Below are 21,096 nucleotides of genomic sequence, written 5' to 3' on the forward strand. Positions count from 1 at the left end.
TCTTTAATGGCAACACTTAATTCTCTTCAGCTCCTTAGTAGTACATAGAAACAGAGCAGATGATGGTAGCACTTGCCGTTCTATTCTAGGTTGCAGAGTCTTGCATGCTCAGGACTCTTCTCCAAACTTCTACCATTTAGTTCTATGGATGAGATAATCTCCTGTTTTAACTTGGGAGGAACATTTAAGTTTTAAGTCTGTTAGGTTACAACTTTGAAAATTAGGTAAAATTACACATCTTGACCATAGTTTTCATATTATATGGGGTGAAGTGATCTTTAAAACCTCATAAAATGTTTCTTGACCTGCAGATGTCAACACACAATTGCGTTGTCTTTGGGAAGACAAATGCATATGCTCTCACCATATACAAGAAACTTAACAGTTTAATTTTAGCAAAGTAAATATAAAATTATTTGATTCACAACACAGAAAAAAACCAAGTACTTGTTATTTGACCAAAGAGGATGTGTTTTGGTACAGTCTTTTACACATAATTTTGGAGAAACATGTGAGAAAAAGTTTCTTTTTCGGATTTCATTCAAATATTTACAAGACAGGTGATGGAGAAGCTAACGTTTTATGGTCTCGCTACACTTAACTGTTGTAGAATATTTGAAAGATTGCATCCCCATCTGGTCATTTGGTGGAAACTTTTTGAAGCTTTAACAGTCGGTTTGGCTTCTACAACATATCACAGCTTTGAGACATCTTCCGCAGCATTATTGTGCTATCTGATTGAATCTGCATTTACTAGAGATTACAGCTGTGATTATATAACCAAGAGATACAGGCAGATAGATAAAGATGAAAATCCTTTGTATTATTTGGCTTTGATTTTGTTTTGTTGTGCGTTGTTTTGTTTTGTTTTTCCCTCCCAGATTCAAGTTGAATATAGAAACTTGAGAGAAAGAAGTACAACACAGACTTGGGAAAACAAGACTGTAAATTCCAGTTAGAAACCATATAAATCAGGGTTCTCAAGAAGATGTGTCGCCTTTACTATATTTATATTTGTGTATGTGTCTATACATACATATGTGGAAAGGCTTACAATGCAAATGCCCTTGCTGTGAACTCAGTAATGTCAGTAAGAGTATTTTTTTCTATGAAATGTAGGTTCTTCTTAGTTAATTCTTAATTTTTATCTGACCATATTTTATTTGGGTGAAGATGGTAGTGGTAAGCGGTTGTTTTGCAGTAGAAGAATTCAAAATTCATTAGCAAAATGCAAAGCTGTCGTCTTTGCCATCTTACTCTTTATGAAAGTAGGATTTTACACACAGCAACATTAATTAAAATTAACTATAGCTAGCATTCTAATTTGTTGACTTTATTTATTCAGAACTCTATTAGTGTTAAACAATTAATGGTAAGTTGAACTTCAAAGTGGATAAGAACGTCATTCTAAGCTGTAATAGCTTAGTGAATGAGCATATTGTCCTAAATTGGCTTAGCTACATCGTTAAATGGTTGCTGTATACAGTGCGTGTAAATATATGAAGACTGAATGCTATTAAACATATCACTCTCTTAGGTACACATCACAATATTGTAGCAAATGTTTCTAAAAGTTCAAGTTACAAAAAAAATGTTTCAAGCACTGTCTTTAGGTGTTCACTGGAAGAATTCTAGATCAATTTACAAAAATATACAGGTCAGAGGATTTGACTTATTACCTAAATCTGGTTTTGCTGGTATGTTTACTTTTTGGCAACATTACTTTTCATTTGTTCTGGTAGAAAAATTATTTTAGACTTTGCTCAATAGCTTTATTCTCTTTGGGTACACTTTCACTTAGAGAGGATTTGCATTCATAACACATTTTTCCATTTAACATGCGTTACATTATAGTAGGAAGTAGAGAAGAGAATCGCCCGGCTGTTTAAAAATTCAAATAAATACTTGTTTGTTCTGTGAGTTGCACTTGAATTAATAAATTTCTTTTTTCAAACTGCTAAGTGCAGTAAGGACACAATCCAATGATGAAGTAACCAGTTTTCTAAAATAAAAATATGCTAGCACACACACTTTAAAATAAATGTACGTAGGAAGGATATTTTCTCTTTACTTTTGCATTAATGTGTCTGGGAAGGGTATTTTCTCCTTACTTTTACATGACAGCCAGATGCACACATGCACACAGACATATCTATTTATCTCTCTATATTTATAAATATAGGCTAGTCCTTTCAAGCCATAGTAAGGCAGTGTATGTAGTGGGAGCAGTCCGAGGCAGAAATAGTGTGACTGAAAACAGCTGTTGCATCCTGGTTCCCCCACGTGCTCCCTGGAGAAATAATATGTTGCTTATCTCCAGACAGTAGCTGATTATTTTCTCCTACGCGTTCCTTGGCTGTTAGCGTGCTCATGGACGAGACGAGGCAGAATCACAGCACCACGTGTCTCTACTTAGCTCTGAGAGAGGAAATGGTGTCCTTTGTAGTCTGTTCGTCCCCGTCACAGAGGCAGCAGTGGCCTACACAGGAGAGTAACTAATTCATGCTCTCTGACCTTCTGCATGTAAAACAAGCAATATTACCATCCTCATTTGCACTTCTTTATTATTTACCATAGTGATAAAATCAGAGGTCCGCAGACAGCTTTGAAGTGCTGTTGTCTTGGGTTCTGCATATGTAGAAACCAGTAGCGGCTACCAGGAAGATGGGGTTTCAGCGCTGGTACGACAAACTCCCAAGGGTCTCTGGGGCTCAGGTGTGCTCCCTGCCGCCTCGCTTGACGCCCCCGTGCCGTGGTGCTTCACCCGGCTCTCGGACTGCCCCGGCTGCTCTCCTGTTGCCCGGAATGCCAGCTCCCCTCCGGACCCGCAGCGCTGCTGCGCCGGCACCTTCAGCCTCCGGTTTCATGGATTACCCTGGGGAATATCATGTGCTAGGGAGTTAAGAGGTGTCTTACCTCCTGCCTCATTTCATAGACTGCCACGGCCTTGAGAGGGGATTATTTTGTGTTTAACCTGCTATCTTGAAATCACCCTTAGCTCCAGTCAGGTAAAGGACAAAATGCCAACTGAAAGTGGCCGCAGCATCTGAACGGAACAACACAAATGTTGCTGCAGAGGGTGTAAGTGAGGAAAAAGGTTTTTAATGAGATGAATCCGGGAAGTTCTCCCTCACCTTCCTACTGTCAGCTGTCCTGTAGGTTTTCCTGGCAGTCTCTACTTTTGCATCCAGTATGTCTTAAGATGCCTGTTGCAGAGAGCAACTTCTTGGTGAAACATAGCATTTACTGCCAATCCTGTTGTGAAGTCCTTGGCCTTAAAGGAGAAAGCTGCTTACTTTCTCTTCAAAACTACTTTATTTCTTACACCAGAAAATAGTGCAGCTCTTCCTATAAATTAATTTGGGTTGTCATTTTCTTGACGATCCCTGTCTGTTACTCCATGTTTTCCTCCCTGTGTACTTACCTGGCTGTTGGTGACTCCTCCCTTCCCCTTTTGGTGATTCAGTGTTTGTTTCCCACCATCAACTCGGTTGTTTTTTTTCTAAACTTAATATTTCTGTGTCTGTTCATCCTTAAATAGGCATAGCTGATACAAATGTCAAAAGTGGATGAGCGTAGGTGGCTCATTACTGGCTCCAGATTGAGACTGAGCACCACGGTAATCGCCATTTTGTGGACACCAGGGGCTTGGAGCAATTGACCTCCATCGTCTTGCTCTCAGCAATACAGAAGCACAGGGTTTCAGAGGCGAGACAGAAGCACGAACCAATGGGTCTGAATTAATTGCCATTTTAAATGATACCTTTTCAAATTTTCTTTTGAGTCTGACCCTCCCTGGACTTTGTTAAGCAGCTATCCAGAGTGCTCTGTCAGTGTGACTAATGATGTTGAACATCATCTTTACTATTGTGGCTAAATTGGTTATTATGAACCTGTTTGAAAAGATCACCCTAACTATGAGTGTAGTTATAGTCTGTTTCCAGTGGTCTATCAAGACCACCTTCAATAAGCAACCATTTTTTGTCAGGGCTTTAGTGTAGTTTTTGTTTGTCTGTCTGTTCACAAGTAGCACAACGGCTCTGCTTTTTCCTTTGGATGCATATAGCATATTATGTAAAAAGTTACTCTCGAGGATCAAGGTTGGGCTGGTTTTGCCACATCACAAGTACTTTGTGGTCCAAAATCAGGCTGGGTCGATCCACAGTCAGTCCGTGGGTTTTCTCTGTGGGTTCAGTTTTGGAGGAAAAGGCAGGCTAGATGTGGTGTCATGACCCCGCACTCCTTTATTGCATAAGAGGGAGAACTAAGCATGTGCACTCAGAGGGAACAGATGTGGACAGTTAATTCTGTTGCCCTGACCAAGTGATTAAGGGAATTAAACCTGGCCCATTCCATTATGCTGAGTGTCCTTACACCCACTCCTGTTTAGAAGCAAAATGCTGCTTAAAGTGAAGAGTTATTGAATAGCAGAGCACAAAACAAACATTATCAATCACAGATGTGACATCTAACCTCTGTGCCTAAACGCGTGCCTTCATGAATACGAGATTCCATTGCTGTGACCAATTGAATTAGACTATTCAAAAAAAAAAATTGTGAGACACCCATTTGAGTTGTGCATTGTGATTAGATTTCATGAAAATTGCGTCTATTAAAAAGGGCTAGGGAGGTAAATGTACACAGAAAAATTACAGCGTGTTTTCTCTATAGTGTTGGGATATATTTTGTTACTGGTTTTAAAGAGTATTGCTCTACACTTTTCTATCAAGCTTTGCCCTAGGGTGACAGTTTAGAATTTTTAATTTAACTTTGTCTGTCATGACAAATGTAGAGAACTAGACAGCTGGGAAATTGTAAAAGTCGGTTTAAAAGCGAATTATCAAGTCCCTCCACTTCAGTGGATTTAGCAAACCAAATTTTACAAGAACGCTATCGATTATGCTTGCAGAAGTAGGAGCACAGTCTTATTTGTAAAATATGGCCATGCTAATCATTACTAATTTTCATACTTAAAAGACCATAATGTTCCAGAGCTGCTCTCCTGTAATTATTAATAGAAGATTAAAGATGGACTGCAACCTTGAAGCTTCAGATTCAATGTTTTGGACTTTTTATAATGTGGTAAATAGAAAAGGAAAGGTTACCAAGAGCTTGATTGGGTTTTCAAGACCTGGAACTACATTAGTTAAACCCTAAATTTATTGGGATAGAAAATTGACATACTTGGCCAAAGATAGATGAAAGGGAGGAAAAGGGTGAAAGTGGATAGCAAGTTAAGTTCAGAAGCAGTACTTTATAAAGAATTTTACCTCTCCCATCAGAAGAGAGAGTGCTGTGGTGTTTCTACCATACCACATGCTTGGACATATCTTGTGCTGTCTGTAAAGGCAAGAGTTCAACTTTTATAGCCACTTCAGGCAGGTAGGCGTTCAAGAAATGTGGTGGTTCAAGAAAAGCATGATGGCCTCTCCTACTTCAACTCAAAATCTGTGAGGATGCAGAACTACCATTATGTCTTTACCCTCTCCTTCAAAGCCTCCTGCCTATAGGTGAGGGCAAGAAAATATAGATATGCTATTCTCTCTGTTCGTCATATTCTCTGCTTCTCTCAAGGAAAAATTTGAGTCCAACCCTATGACTTTCTGAAGCAGTAGCTGCAGCATAAAAAATAAATTGCAAAACCTCCTGCATGTTTCTGAACAAGAGCCATGAAACTACTCTTTGCCAGTTGTTTCATTCCAATATTCATCAATATCCAGAGCTACAGGAGAAGTGCTGGAACTGCCCATAAATTGAGGAAAGCAATGTTGTAGCTGTTAACTCTCTGAACTGTTAACTAAGTGCCATCATTGAAACTCTGTGGATAGTGGTGTTGGTGTTTGAATATTACAGAAGCTGATAGCTTAGACCATTGCTCACTAGGGAAGTATGTTCAAGTGTATTTTTCAAGTGTTGATACATTAGACTGCTTAATTTTATGGTCCTGTGACTGAATCTAATTAATATTTTAAAATTAATTTCAGGCAACCTAATTAGCATTCTGTATTAGTAGGAATTAATGCTAGTACCTCTTTTGTTTTCTTATGCACAATTATTTTGCAAATATTTGCTTTTGTCACTGCTGTTTGTAAAGAAAATGAAAGCTTTTTATTTTAAATGAAAACAAAATATATCTTTTTCAAAACTAAAACAAGTCTTACGAGAATTTTTGAACAGGAACGGTATTTCAGCATTAAGAAACTTAAGAAAATAAAACTTTTTTTTTCCCTTGCTTATGATATGCTACAGAGTACTTAATGTCAACTATATTTTTTTCAAGACCTTGAACCATTTTGGTTTACTTTTACTATGGCAGTGCCTACAGCCTCAGTCTCTTGGGCATATCTTAGACCTTTTGTTATTATCATGTTAGAGTGAGCTGGGTTTTTTGCCTTTTGATCTCTTGAAGGTGCAATGTTATTTGTGAATCCTTGAATCAAAAACATTTCTGAACAAAATTTTAACTTTATATATGAGGTGCAGTTATACTCTAACATAGTTTGGTTCTTGCTGATTTTTGGTCTCATCTGTTTTGATTCTGGCTATCCTTTTTTCTGCAAGTTTTGCAGCAGCACATATATTCTTACGTGACCTTTCAGCCTGCTGCTTGCAGAAAAACTGGTAGAGGGAAGATTGAATTGATGAATGATGAATGGAAACGCAATGGGCTGTTCCTTTCTGTACTTAAATGGAGGATTTGTGAGAACGAATCAGCTCCTTTATATTCCTCCCCCTTCTTTCCCTTGCTGTACCCATGGCTGGAACAAGCTAGAGAACCCCTTGACTTTCCTCCCCTAGGCCATGAAAAATGGGCCATGACTACCCCTGGTTTCTGACACTGGAGAGGTCTAAAAGCTCTCCCTGTCCTTGCATTTGTTACTGCTTCCACGTCAGAAGAGTTTGCTGCAGCCAGCAGTCTGTGGCTGTGGTGTTAATGGAAAGACCTGGGATGGTACACAAATTCTGTCTGTTCTGCTGTTTACGTAAGGACTGAAGAAGAGGCAGAAGAATTGTCCAGGGGATTGATCAGAATAGGAAAAATTTGAAGTGAGATTAGGAAGTATGACTTTTTTTTAACCTGTGAAACAGTATGGAGTTATTTTTCTTTCTCCTTGTGTGGACTTTTAGAAAATATTCTTGGATGTTTTCTAACAGAGTAGAATGACCCAGTAAACCTGTCAGTGGCCCAATGGGCACATGCCTTCCAGTTTCTACAATTCTCTGGGAAGGTATGGGTGTTAGTGAAGCTGTATGTAATGATGAGTGTAGAAAAATGGAAATATTAGGAGGGCACGTTTGTGTGTGTGTGTAAATGTATTTACTTCTGATAACATGAGTTGTCATGGAATAGGTTAAAATACTCTAGCAAAAATTCTAGGGATTTTTGGTTTAATTACCCATTTTTTTCTGATTTCCTTACAATTTCACTTTCAATTAAGTGTCCAGCTGATGTTACACAAGGACGGTCTTTCCTATCTTTAGTTTCTGTCTTTTTGCCATACGATTGTTGGTGTGTTCTATTAATCTTGCAATCATTGCCCTTCTGGTGGTATGCTGTTTGATTTGTATCCTGCAGGATGCTGGAAAGAATGATAGAAGGAAAGACAAAATGCAAAGTTATAAGAACAAGATGAAAGAAGAATTTTGGATCAAATGCTGCAATAGCAAGCAGCATTTTCTTTTTATGTCATCCTGAGTCAAACACAAGATAGAAAAACCTGGGATATTTCTTGTCTAATAAACTAAACCATGAAACCAGTGTGGATCTATTCATCTGCTGCAAAGAATCCTCTCTGCTGGTTATTGTTACTATACTGGGAAAAGGAAGGGAAAAGGAAAGAGAAAATGCTTCATTTTTTTCACTGCTGTCATCACTCATCCTAATGAGGACAAAAAAGGTTACCTCTACTAGGAGCACGATGCTTTCATGTACTCTGAAACCCACCTGCTCACTTCTTAATGAGAATGTAAGGTTTGGAGATACTGTGATCGTGTTAGGTTATTTCTGAAATACATTACACGAGAAGTAACTGTCAGCTGCCTATTTGGTAACCATGACTTTTTAAATTCAGACATCTTATGAAATACTCTTGAAATAAATTTTGGAATCCTTTATTCTGACTGTTTTAGACATTGTCAAGTGTCAGACATCAGCAGTATCTGTGTCTTGGGGGTTTATAGGTTGCATTTTACACAAACATATTTCAGCATCTGCACGTATAATATGCAATATATATGTATGTATATGCAAATGAATATCCAGATCAGCACTGTGGTTTGAATTTAGAAAAGATCTGACAATGCCTATGAGCTTTCAGAGACTATTAGTAAGAGGAAATGATTTTTCATAAGGTATTTTTGGCATATCTGACCCATAAATTTCACCCAGTGTTCTGCTTCTGAGTTTGTGTATGTACCTTGGAGTTAAGTGTCATCACCATCCTGTGCTTTACAGCTGGAGTGTAAAAGGGAGTCTAAAATTATTAAGATGAGAAGGAGATGGTTTTATTTTGAGATTGAAAGCTGTGGGTGAATTTAGAGAGGCTTTTTTTTTTTTCCTTTGGAAGTTAGGTGATAATGCATACCATATTTCGTATACCACAAGACATACAGCTTGGTTTTTATCCTGTACCTATTTGTTACTCCATTTGCTGTTAAGTATATATATAAAAAAGAGGTATATCTGTAAACTTCAGTGGTTAAAACCTACTTGAAACCTACTTGAAACTGATAAAAACATGTTACCACCTCATTTGTGGTCACTTGAACAAAATAACTGAGAGAAAACATCAGCTCTGGAGCTTTGTCAGTGATCATGAAGTTAATCAGCTTTCTCAAGTCCTGACTGAATGTATTTAAGTACAGAATGTTTTGCTCCAGTCTCTCCATTTTGTTCACATGAGTATTTCTACTGTTAAAAGTTGCTCACAGAGGGAGAAACAGATCCTCTACAGCCAGCTGCCAAATCATTTAAACACTTCTGGGAAAAAAGCAACACTTGGACTTCTATATGCCTTTTTACTTACAGTAAACTTGGGTTGGGACCAATTAGTATCTTTACATCTGTAGGTCATTTAGATGAGGTAGTTCAGGGTCGCTTTTAGTATTTATATTTTTGTTTCATTTAATTAATCTGCTTTATAACCTAACCTTGTGACTTTCAGTGAAACACAAGATTTTTTTTTTTTTTTTTTTTTCCCTTGCTTACTTGATAACAGATAGATCTGGCTATCCGTACCCGGTGGGGGTGGGGTAGGGGATGTATGTTTCTTTGCTTTTTGTTTATGTAAATTGAGCATGAGAAGAAATCAGCTTGCCTGGGAGGCGCAGGTTTACAGTAGTAATCAGTTACTTCCCCTAACACAATACAGTTAAACTTGATGGAAGAATTGCTTAAGTTGATTTGTGCAGAATAGCTGTCCGTTGTCAAAAATTCATTATGGTCATTGGTCTGCTAATAAAAGTAGCTCATAGAGCAAAGTAATTTTGAGTTAGAGGAACAGATGTAGGCTCATTAGTGTCAAGGAGTTCACCATCAGGAGTTCAAGCTGAGTAATGATTAGCCAATGGAAAATATGACTTAAAATCCTTAAAATTCTTTTAACCCTTGCAAATACATATCTTTTGAGGGCCAGATTGACTTGCTAATTTACAGTGCAGTTGGGGCATATCAGACGCTAAAAACTACAGGAGAGGTGACAGATGGGGTTAACTGATCCTTGAGGAGACCAGGTTAATGCTCAGTGAGGTGGAGAACAAGGTGGGCACATAGTCTTCCCCCTCCTCCCCCTATTTTATCAAGAATTGGGAGGGGCATTCATACTCTTTATCCCTTTAATTCTCCAAAGGTCCTTAAGCAGCAGCCAGGGGCTTCACCCTAGCTCTAAAAGTGGAGTAATCTGTCTGTGTGCTTTTGGATTGTTTTTGTGTTTCATTTGAAGGGAGTAGAAGAAAGAGTGCTTACACGGCAAGAATTGAGTTTTACAGGGTCCTGCTGCGGTTGCTGTTATTTAACAGATTTTTAGCCCGATTTCAGATTCTTGACCTAATGTTTCTAGTACAAGAGCGCTTCTGTTGCCTCTTGAGTCTTTCACTAGCTGTCCAGCATTCAGAAAGAAGCACGCCCTCAGCGCTGGGGCTCCCACCAACTTACTGCTCCATGGTGCAACACCGTTATTGTGAACTTAGGGTAACAGGTAAATGATTACAATACTGTGACAGTTTTTTTCAGAGGGTATTAGCTTCCTTCAGTAAGTGAGTTGTGCTGTTGGTCTGTGTAGGGGAAGTTAAAAGGGCATGGCATAATGCCCGTAAATATAATTTTTTTTTTTAGTCATTTAATTCTGTTTAAACCAGGACATCATCTTTGAATCACTGAATGAAGAAACAAATGAAGATTTCTAATATTATTACAGTATATTCCCTCAGGTCATAATAGAAAGATTAGTGTTACATAAAGACTTTCATCATAAAAATTCATATTCTGGTGAAAAAGAGATTGTGTTAATGACATGAAACTACTAGAAGATAGTGCTACACAATCACATGTTGCAGAAATGTAACATTTTATCCTTCAACTTGTTTTCCTTCCTATTGCATATTGTTAGTTCACTTTTGCGTAAGTATTTCCTGTATCTGATGGATAAACTCAAATAGCATGTTTGATAGCTATTCATTGGACAAAAATGCTTCAATTTCTGTAACATAAGCATAACTATATCTTCTCCTCTGCCTTTTAACTGTGATTTAGCTGAGAGTTGGAGCATAGTCGGTTCCATTAATCAGTGATGAATCAAGTCTGTAAGCTTTATATTAAGATTTAGGTGTAAAAACCTTTATTTTAAAGCTTGCCAAACTCCACCCCTGAATTTTCTTTCTCTTGTAGGAGCTGATAACATCACTAACACCTAAGTAGAATTGGAACAGTATTTCTTGTGGTGATTTAAGTGATAGTGATAATCTCTCTTCCTGCTAGAGAGAGAGAATGCTCTGAGCTTAGGTCTGCGCATAAAAGTAAAAAGAATGTTTCAAATACATTGTTTGGAAATATATGGGTTTCATTTTAAATTTTTCTTCTACAAGGATTTAGTACAGTTTTTCTACAAGTAGAAAGTTGTTTTGAATTATACAGGCTATAAACCAGCGTTGTAGAGTGACATAGCAATGGGAGGTTTATTTGGTACTTGCTGAAAATGGAAATTATTACAAGTCCCATTATTAGAAAACTGCAGAATGAAACAATAAGTACATAGCAAAATACATCTGAAAAAAATGCAGTGGACTGCAAAGTACATAAATATTAAGGATAGTTGTAGATAGAGTTTAAGTTTGCTTTTTTGAGAAAAAAGATTATCTTTCAGCACAGAGATGTGACAAATGACATTATGATTTCCTCCCTTCCACTGAACTGGTACGTCTGTATTTCTCTCTCTGAATGTATCTGTGAGTGTATGTGCAAATATCTTCCTTTTTTTTTTTTTATTTACTATTTTTCTGGCAGTAAATATACAATGTTTTATCCACACTTGTGTCCCTATGTGGTCATCTACATGTCTTTTTGTAAGTGCTTGATGTTTCACTTCTGTGACAACCATCTATATTGATTTATTATACAAAAAAGAATGCTTACTCTAAGATGATAGTTTTGTTAGAAGTGTCTGTTCTTCAGTCTACTTTATCAACACAGAGCATATTAATTTTACATTTCAAAAAAGGCTATTTGTTGGCCCAGAATAAAACTGTCATGAACATAGATGGTGAAAAGCATCTTTGAAAAAGTAAGGCAGTTCTTGATCTTTTCCACCTAGCTAGTGAAAAGATCACTCCATTCCATTCCACTGATCTCCAGGTCATCTTCTCTGGTCTCTGCTGTAAGGGTATAACAGGATGGAAGTTTTGTAGGACAGAGAGACTACATTTTTTATTTTTACTATTTTAACTTTTAGATAGACAATGTGGGAAATGTTAAGGAGGAGAGATTATGGGGGCAGCGGAGAAATTCCTGTAATAGGATTTTCTGATGTGAGGAAGTATAAACTCATCATCTGCCAGGCAAAACAAAAATCAGAAGATAAAATTAACTATTAAGAAATTGCTTTACTCTCTCCTCTCTTTTTAACAATTTCTCAATTTTTATCCCAGGCTCTTCTGGCTTATACATCATAAACAGTTAAATAAATTGAAGAACAGCATTAATGTAGATTATTATTATAATGTTAAATAATATTTGGCTCAGTAAATGAACTATTATCTATTATAGTATCTGTTGAAGATAGAGACAAATGTGTTTCGCCTACTGGTTTGTGTATGGTGCTCCAAGAGTATTTCAAACGTGCATGTGCCCAAATTTTTAATTCTCTATTTAGATGTCTGAATTAGTTTCAAAAACCCAAAACCTAAGAAACAAAAAAGTATGAGTATGTTAATATTTTAAAGACACTTTTATAGAATAAACTTTCAACATACAGTCAGGCTAAAATTCTATATTCACTTTTCCATTTTTACTGAAGCAGAGAGAACTGTGGAAACCACAGTTTAGATGCTCAATTTACCCCTGTAAGCTCACTGCATCACACTGAAGTGCACCTGAAATCCATATGCTCTATGCTTACTTGCTGAACCTGTACTGCTATTTGTAGTGTCTGTCTTGCCTGTGACATTTTATTTAGTTCTTATCCCTGCTATGCTCACCTTGGGGCTGCTGGGCAGATGGGAACTGACTCAATTAGCAAGAGCACACGGATACAAGAGAGCAATCCTGCTCACCGTTCTGGTTTTTTGTGTGGAGGCCCATCTTTTAAGGAACCTGCACTTTGTAGAACAACCAGACTGCTCAGCGACTACAGGGGCAGGCTGCAGGGTGGGTTGGCTTTGGAAAGCTGGAGTTTTGTTCTATGAAAAAGGCTTTTGGTTTGGTGATTGACTGGCAGATCTGGTGAATATGATGGTGTCGGGAATATGCTTCTGGTCATCTAAAATGCATCTGTGTTTGGTGGAGTATTAATAAGCTTTTTCAAAAACTGCGCTGTGGAGGCACAAGCTTGAGATGTAAAACTGTCAAGGATTTGACAGTCAATTCCACTTGACTTAGTCTTGATAGGACTGTGTATGTGCCACCTTCCTTGGGCTTGGGGCTAGGGCCGCTTTCACATGCTCCAGGCTGGTACAGCCAGAGCTAAAGTCAACTGCCTTGTGCTATTAGAGATGTCAGAGTTATGTGTGACTGCTGGCTGTGGTCGGGGAAGCAGTGGTCTGGCAGTACGGAGCTCCTTGAGGATTAGTTCCCGTTATTTCTTTGAGGAGGATGCTGTGTTGCTGTGCTCCGAAGCAAGTAATGCTGAATTTAGATAATTTAAAGTTAGTACTAGCTACGCTCAACTGTAGGCAAACACTGATAAAGTTATTTCCTGCATTCCTGGTCCCAGACAAATGTCCGTTAAAATATCTAGCCGTCCACCATGAAAAAAGGACAGATTCTGAGATGAGTTGGGGCTGGAAGTCATTTACAGGCTGGATTGTGCAGCGTGGTGCACTTGTTTAGGATAATACATAAAATTTTATTTTTCTCAGTTTCTTCCTTCTTTTAGCAGTCTCAGTTATAGTTTTCTGCATAATTTTATGCTTGTCAATTGTACTGTGCTGCTCTTTCATTAATAAATAAATTAATATTATTCTTGGTACAAAGAGCTGAAGTCTTACATGGGTCATAAATCCTGTTGCAGTTTCTAGAATTTGAACCTAGTTGTCAGATCAAAGCATTTAAATTCCACCAAGGTACTCCTCACCTCTTTAACTTTATGACTTCTTTGTTTTTGCAAAGGCTGCATATATAGTATAGTATCATACTAGACTATTTGGATATTCTTTCACTAAATGTTGGCAGTGATCCATATTAGCTGATATTTACATATTTGTATTTAAATTTTGGTGATAATATGACTTGTTCTCTGTTAATCTTTCTATTAACTGAGAAGTTTGTATTTTAATGCTGCTTTATTTTACACCTTATTCAGCTTTTCATGTTTATTTTAAACCAAACCTTTCTTTGCTCAAGCAGCACTGTAACAGTATATACAAAGTTATATAAATATAAAGCTAGCTAGGTTAGCCCAGTACAGTAAGCCGTGAAAATACAAGTTCCCATTTTCTATTTCAACACACTTTCTTCAAGCTGGTAATAAACATAAATAGTATCATCTTGTATTCAGTAGTATCACAGATTCACTGGCAGTATTCAAAGTCCTTCATGAGATGAGCAGGGATAAACACAGTGGAAATACGAAATACTGAAAATCAATTAACTCAACTAGCAGGAAGCATTTAATATCAGATTGTACGTGTTACCTCTGTGTAACCTTGTTACATATGTTACAAGGTTATATTATTATAACATATGTTCTATATAATATATATATGTTAAGTATACTTTTTCATATGGCTATCATACGAAGAAATTATAACTGTAGTAGAAGTTTTTAAACATTTTCTTAACTACTGTTTTTCTGAGGGGTCATTTTTCTTAACTTCTGGAGAAGAATAGACCTTTACCATACCAACTTGATGGTGTTATGTCCTTACTTCTTGTGTGCGATTTTAAAATGTTAGCTTAATACTGCAGACAGTGGGTTTGCCATCTGATGGTGTGTTACCATCTGATGTAAGCTGTCATTGCTGGTTTCTAGGACGGCTCATGATAGAAAGGTTTGGGGCTTGGTGTGGGAGTGGCTTTAAAGTTCGGTAGTTCTGCCTCACTCCAAGCTGCTGATGTCTTTGTGTATAACTGAAACTGTAATGTGACAGTCCAACAACATTCACAAAAATCCTTATTAATTGATTATTAACATTGTATGCCAAAGACCCATGGAACTTAATTCTCGCCACTGAAACAAAAAGGTCCCTCTAGAACAGTTTGTAAGTCAAAAGTATATTTGTACTCTTCCTTCCTCCATTCGGATATCTTTCTGAATTAGTTTGGATAGTGCTTTCTGAGGAAAGAATAGGATTTTTAATATTATTTCTATGGTTAATAAAAAATAATTGTTTCATAATTAAGATTTTTTACTACTTGATTTCAAATGCTGTTTTCCTGGTATTATTAAAAGGGATGAGGTGGTCTCCAAATGAAGCAAAAAATGTAATTTGAAGTTGATATTCGATTCATTTCACGCTACTATGAATTTTTACTTCTTCATTTTGTGCAAAAAAAAATTGCTTAATTGCGGTTAGAATCAAGATTAACCCCTCCCCCTATGATTCAGACACTGATCCCCACCATCCCTCCCCACCCTCCATGAAAGTGTTTTTCTTACAGACCTACACAAGAGGCTTTAGCCGCTCTATGGTACTCAGACAGCAGAGCAATAGTATCAGTTTTTAAGCACCTCTGGTTGTTCAGGTAGTTATGGTTGTCAAGAATACTGTTTGTTATTTGCAGTTGCCAAGAAAGTTTGATTTTAATAAAAAAAAAAAAAAAATTCTTTCTTGATTGGTCGTTCTTCACTTCTGTTACAGGCAGGGCAGCAACTAATGGAGGGTGTTTTTCCAAGACATTACTTTTTATAGTATCTAGAAGAATAAGATGTTAGAGTAGCTCTGGCTTTAATGTAAACAGTTAGTACCTCAGCTACCTCATAGCTTGACCTTTGTCTGTTTCTCCAGCCGCGGAAGTGTTATTCTTAATAAAACTTCCAACTGGTGGCAACCAAATGCCTTCATGTCTCCTATTTTTCCTCTTGTTTTACTTCTTTGAAAGTCCTTTGATCAAGAGAGCATAAAGTTCAGAGTCTGCTGCAAACTCTTTCTTTCCCCTTCCTGAGGGAGCTGGCTGTCCTTTGGGGAGGAGGATGGAACTCAGTCAAATTTTGGAGACCTGGTGTAAAATGTTTTCTGGCTCTTAGATGGCTCTGAGCTACTTGGCTTTTATGCTTAATATAACACTGTATTTGCACAAATATATTGAATTTAGTAGGAAAAAAAGTTTTAAAGTAAATGTAGATTATTTATGATTAATAATTCTGCACTTCGTGTTAATAGTAGGCTATTGGCATCTATTAATGAGGTAGCAAAGAAGCAAATTACATAAATAAGCATAAAAAGATTGATAGAGATGTTTATCTGAAAGCTGTGGTAACATGCGCGTACTTTTTTCAGAATGAAGTTTTTTTCCTCATGAGTTGAGATAAATAACCAGATTTCTTTGGGATTGTAAATCAAGTATCTTACTATTTCTGTTAACACAATGGGCCCAATTCTTTTCTGACGGTTTATTGTACATTTCTGTAGAGCTGAATATTTTTTTGTCTGAGCTTCAATATTGTAACATGGGTTATGCTGTTATAATTTTCATTATAAATTATTATGTAGCGATTTCAGATATTCAACAATGAAAAATCAAGTTCTTGAATCTCCTCAAAAGTAGGTTTAATTCACACATGTATTTTATGTATTCCTGTCAAATTAATACCTACGCATTAATGTGCTCATTAATGACATTAAAAAGAAATTATATATTTGGATATTTTACATTCCTAGAGTTTTACTTTGTATTGTTCTCTACATTAACCTTGTTGAAAGTGATTAAGTTGTGCATAACAGTTCTATTATTGTAATGCATTATGTTAAGTAATACATATTGGTTTGTTTTAGAGGAGTTGAACTACTAACCGTAGGTAGCTTTTCAGGCTGAAGTTGCTTGAGTACCTATGTATATGGCAGTCTACCAATGCACAGTCCTCAGCCTTGTAATTTTAGAATTCAGTGTCTTAATAGGATCAAATGAGTAATTACATACAGCTCAGTCGGCTGCCTTCCCTCACATTGAGTTGCAGTCTACTCTAGGATTGATTATAGGGGAGGAAGGTGCAACGCAGCATCTAGAGGGATGGCATGTTTTGGGGTCTTTGTTTAAAAATTCAACAGAACTGGGTAATGAAAACTTGTTTGTAACTATTAGGATCAATCAAATTAATCAAATATGGATAGCTTCATGGTATATTCTCTTTTCATACTTACTAATGTTTTGACAGAAAGCTCCTTGGGCTGTTCTCTTATTAAGCTGGAGGTGTGTATAGTTCTCTGGGGGAGCTTGAAAGACAACAGCCTTAGCTCTGTCGCAGCTTAGTCTGATTTGTAGATTGAGGGTGCGAATAGCCACGTACTATCATCAAGATCACAACCACCAGCCTTGGCTACTACCTACAGTTAGAGATAAGGAGCAGGGCCAAATGGGCTGCTATGTCTGGGATTTTTTTTTCTTAGGTGGAATGTTACTTGAGCCATGTTGCTGGAGCTTTGGCATATGTGTGACCCTTTGGATGATCAGTACGCACAAGCAATGTGTTCCATCTATGGCCTTTCCCTGAACAACAGGTTATATGAATTCTTGACTTTAGCACAATTTGAGGTGTTCGCTTTGGTGGTTCTCTTCATTGGGATTGTCACAATGGTATAGAATGAAATACAGTGGTGAGAAATGAGTGAATGGACAATGATGCTAAAGGGCAGTATTTGGATGTTATTTGGCATCTGAAGTTCAGAAAAGTGAGGAGCGTTCAGATTCTTACAGAATTTATTGCCGAGTTACCACAGTCTCCTTTCTGAAGACAAACTAAAGATGTTAAAATCCTATAGTTGCCTCTGTATAGGGTTCAAAGAGTTTGGTCAGAAGGAGAAGGGGATCCTGTTTTGTCTACAGTGAACATGAATTTGAAAGGCATTTTGCTGTATCCTAATATCCTAAGACCGTACCAAAAAAAAAAAAAAATCATGTCATTATCTGTGTTAATGCATCAGCACTTGTACCATAAGCTGTTCTTACCCTGTCTTTTTCTGTTCAGGAGAGGACATGGTAAGAACAGTTAATGGTAAGAACATGGTAAGATCAGATATTCAATCCATAGTTATTCCAAGTCTCCCCATGTCTGTTTCTGTTCAGAAATCTTCTGTTCTGGAGGCAGACATGGAGAGATTCAGAATCAACTACAAGTTGAACATATAGACTTCAGTCCTGGGAAGGATATTGGGAATCTTTCCAGAGACTGATTTACAAAGAAATGAGCAATAGGGATGTAATTCTCAGCATGCGTAGCTTTACAGGAAATGAATCTTGAGCAAGCTTAATTTCAATATTTAAAGAAGTTCAAAGGTTTGGCTGATAAAGGTGAAGGTGTAGCTGTAACAGCCCTTTTAGGAAGACAGTTCTTGTCCTTGCATGACATTCCAGTTTGAAAAATAGCACTGCCCTGTATCAGTGAAGCACAAGTTAAAAGGATTAAGAACTGGCCAACTGACAAACCTAAAAAATTAGTCATAATAACAGAGTGCAGCTCCATAGGGATCAGCACTGTGCTTGACACCGTTTAACAGTTTCATCATTGATCTGAAGTACATGGAACTGTGATAAAATTTGCAAATGACACAAAGATTACCAAAGCAGTAAATAACGAGGGCAGGGAGTAATACAGAATTATCTATACTGATCCTGCCTGTATTCAAACATAATGTATTCTGATTCAGTCAGATGCTATGCCTTACAGCTAAGAAGTAAAGGCGTATTAAGTGAAGCTAATAAGAAATGGAAGAGTGGAAGAATGAGAAACTTCAGGACTCAGAAACTGACAAATCAGCACTACTTTTCTGCAAATACAAGAACAGGCCCAACAACTCTTACCTATATAGACAGAGAAATAGTGGGTAACGGACTGATCTGTAAGCATTAGGATCAAGTACCAAAGGAAATGGTGAATTATCCATCTTCCTGAATCTTTACATCAAGACTAGGAGTTCTGCCATAGTTTAACATGGATTATTGGGCTCAAACCAGAAGTAATCAAAGGTAATGTCACAGCATGTTGATGTACCGGAGGTCAGGCTAAATGAACTAGGATTGCCCCTTCACCTTGAACTGTATATATAAAAAGTACTGAGTTGAGGTGCAAAATTGTTTGACAGACTTCTCTGGGGAAGCTGTTGTACTTCTTTTAGGAAATTACTTCTCCTTTTAATTTAAGGTTGAAGCTATATTTTTAGGCTCCACTAAAATATGCTTCTTCCCACATACTAAATTTAGACAAATTAAATTGTCAATTTTTCTGGCACAATAACATGCTAGTCTAGAATGTTGGAGATTTTGTTTGTTTGTTTTTCCTTTTAAGTTTGAGGCAAAAATGTGTATATAAATTAAAGGCTTCCCAGAATGAGATATGTTTTTCATACTGCTTTTGTGACTTGCGATAAGAAGACATTTTGGCCTAAGAATGAAGCTTATTTTTGGCATAGGGAGGGAATTTCTTTCAAGACATGGAAAGTAGGAATATTTATTTCAAAATGTTTTAAGAGCAGATTTGGAGTTGAAACCTGAACACCTGTTGTCAGGCTTATACTAATCACCTGTGAACTTATAAGTAGGGTGACACAGTGCTGTGTTGTGATGTTCCTGTTCTTAAAGAACTGGTTAATGTTCACAGGGACTGAAATTCTGTTGTGGCAGTACTGGAAATGTGGAGGCTCTTTCCACTCTTTTCTGACGTGTTTTGCAGTAGTGGATATGCTCCACAGTCCCTGCTGTTTCAGTATTTTGTCTTTACCTTGCACTTTCTGTGCATCAGTCCCTATATGGAGCCATCACGGTACCTGGCACTCAGCAGCATTGCTGAAGGACTGACAAGTCCCAGGAAAGTAAGTCTCAACCTCAGCAGCGCTCACTATCTTTGCAAATGTGGAAGTGCCTTCTGAAGAGTACAGAGAGAGGATCTGTGTGCTTTCCCCTCTTTTCCCAATTACTTTTCCCGGTGCCCTTCAGGCTTATGATCCCTCGTGTTGCTCAGTAATTCCTAGTAGTGGGGGGCTTTCATGTCCCCTAACAAGAAGCTGCCAACTTAAGTACCCTTGCTAAGAGGTTACATCTTCTCCTGTAGTCAGTGAAATATTTCAAGAATGATTCAGACTTGGATGTAGGTTAAGGGAATATTCTTTAGAAATTTTACAGGAGTTTAAGGGCCTATGTCTTGTTTTTCTTTAAACTCCTGACACTTGTGTTACCATTACATCCAGTATAAAAAGTTTTCTATTAAAGTAGAGGTTATATTTTTAGATACAAAGATAAAATGATCTCATCTCGGACTTGAAATTTTTTTATAGTCATTGAATAAAGCAAAGATAAAGGCAGTTGCATTCACCTTTCTGCATGTTTTGTTTTGTTGTGAGTTTTTTTGAAGTGTGGCCTGGATTTTTGTTTTCCAGCCCTGGCAAATTTTAATTTCCTTTTTAAGTTAAATTGCAGTGTTCTTTCAAATCACCTTCCAAAAAAAGGTTTATTTACATAGCAGCTCTTCAGAGTATCTGTGTGTGGCAGTGGTGTTGTGGAAGGAGGGAGTGGCAGGGTGGGGAGAGATGTGTTCTGTTTTTCTTGTGAGTTAATTTTAGTCTTTGGTGTAAGTAAATGTCCATTAAATGTGATGAATTGAGCTGTTATGCAAAACAAAATGGTGTCTGTGTATTGCAAGACTATTAGCAGAAGGAGGGTGTCCTGCTGCTGAAAACCACAGGTGGAATATTGTGGAGGTCATGACCTTAGTAGCCTTTATGTGAAGTGTACAGTAATAAGACATGCTTTGTTTTCTATTGAATGTGTGGGTGCACAAAAAAGTATTGGAAGCAATAGGAGTGACATGACAAATACATGATGAGATTAGTATTATGTTTTGAAGAACAGCAAAAAAATACATTCCCTCAGGAAAATTGGAGTTGTATAGTGTGAGATTGTAATACAGCCATGAAAAAGCTGAGCCAAGTAGGAATTTTCTGCTCTTATTGAATAAGACTCTACAGATCTTTTATCTGGATTCAGGCTCAGGCATATGATTATTATGCTGACTCACTTCGTAGTCGCAGACGTCAGGCCTGTTAATATTAACATGTAAAACCATTTGAGTTTTTCTTTAAGGTAGGGGAAACTTGGGACATAGAAGTTGGTGAAGACAAAGCAGCAACTGTAGGATGAAGGTGTAGAATTGGGTGGGAGAGGCCAGAAGAATGTTCTTGGTTCTTTTGTACAAATTAGGGCAAAAAGAGAGAAAATCTTGGAAATAGGCCACGGGT

Source organism: Haliaeetus leucocephalus, unplaced genomic scaffold (assembly GCF_000737465.1).
Source record: "Haliaeetus leucocephalus isolate CR32 unplaced genomic scaffold, Haliaeetus_leucocephalus-4.0 Scaffold656, whole genome shotgun sequence".
Classification (NCBI taxonomy): Eukaryota; Metazoa; Chordata; class Aves; order Accipitriformes; family Accipitridae; genus Haliaeetus; species Haliaeetus leucocephalus.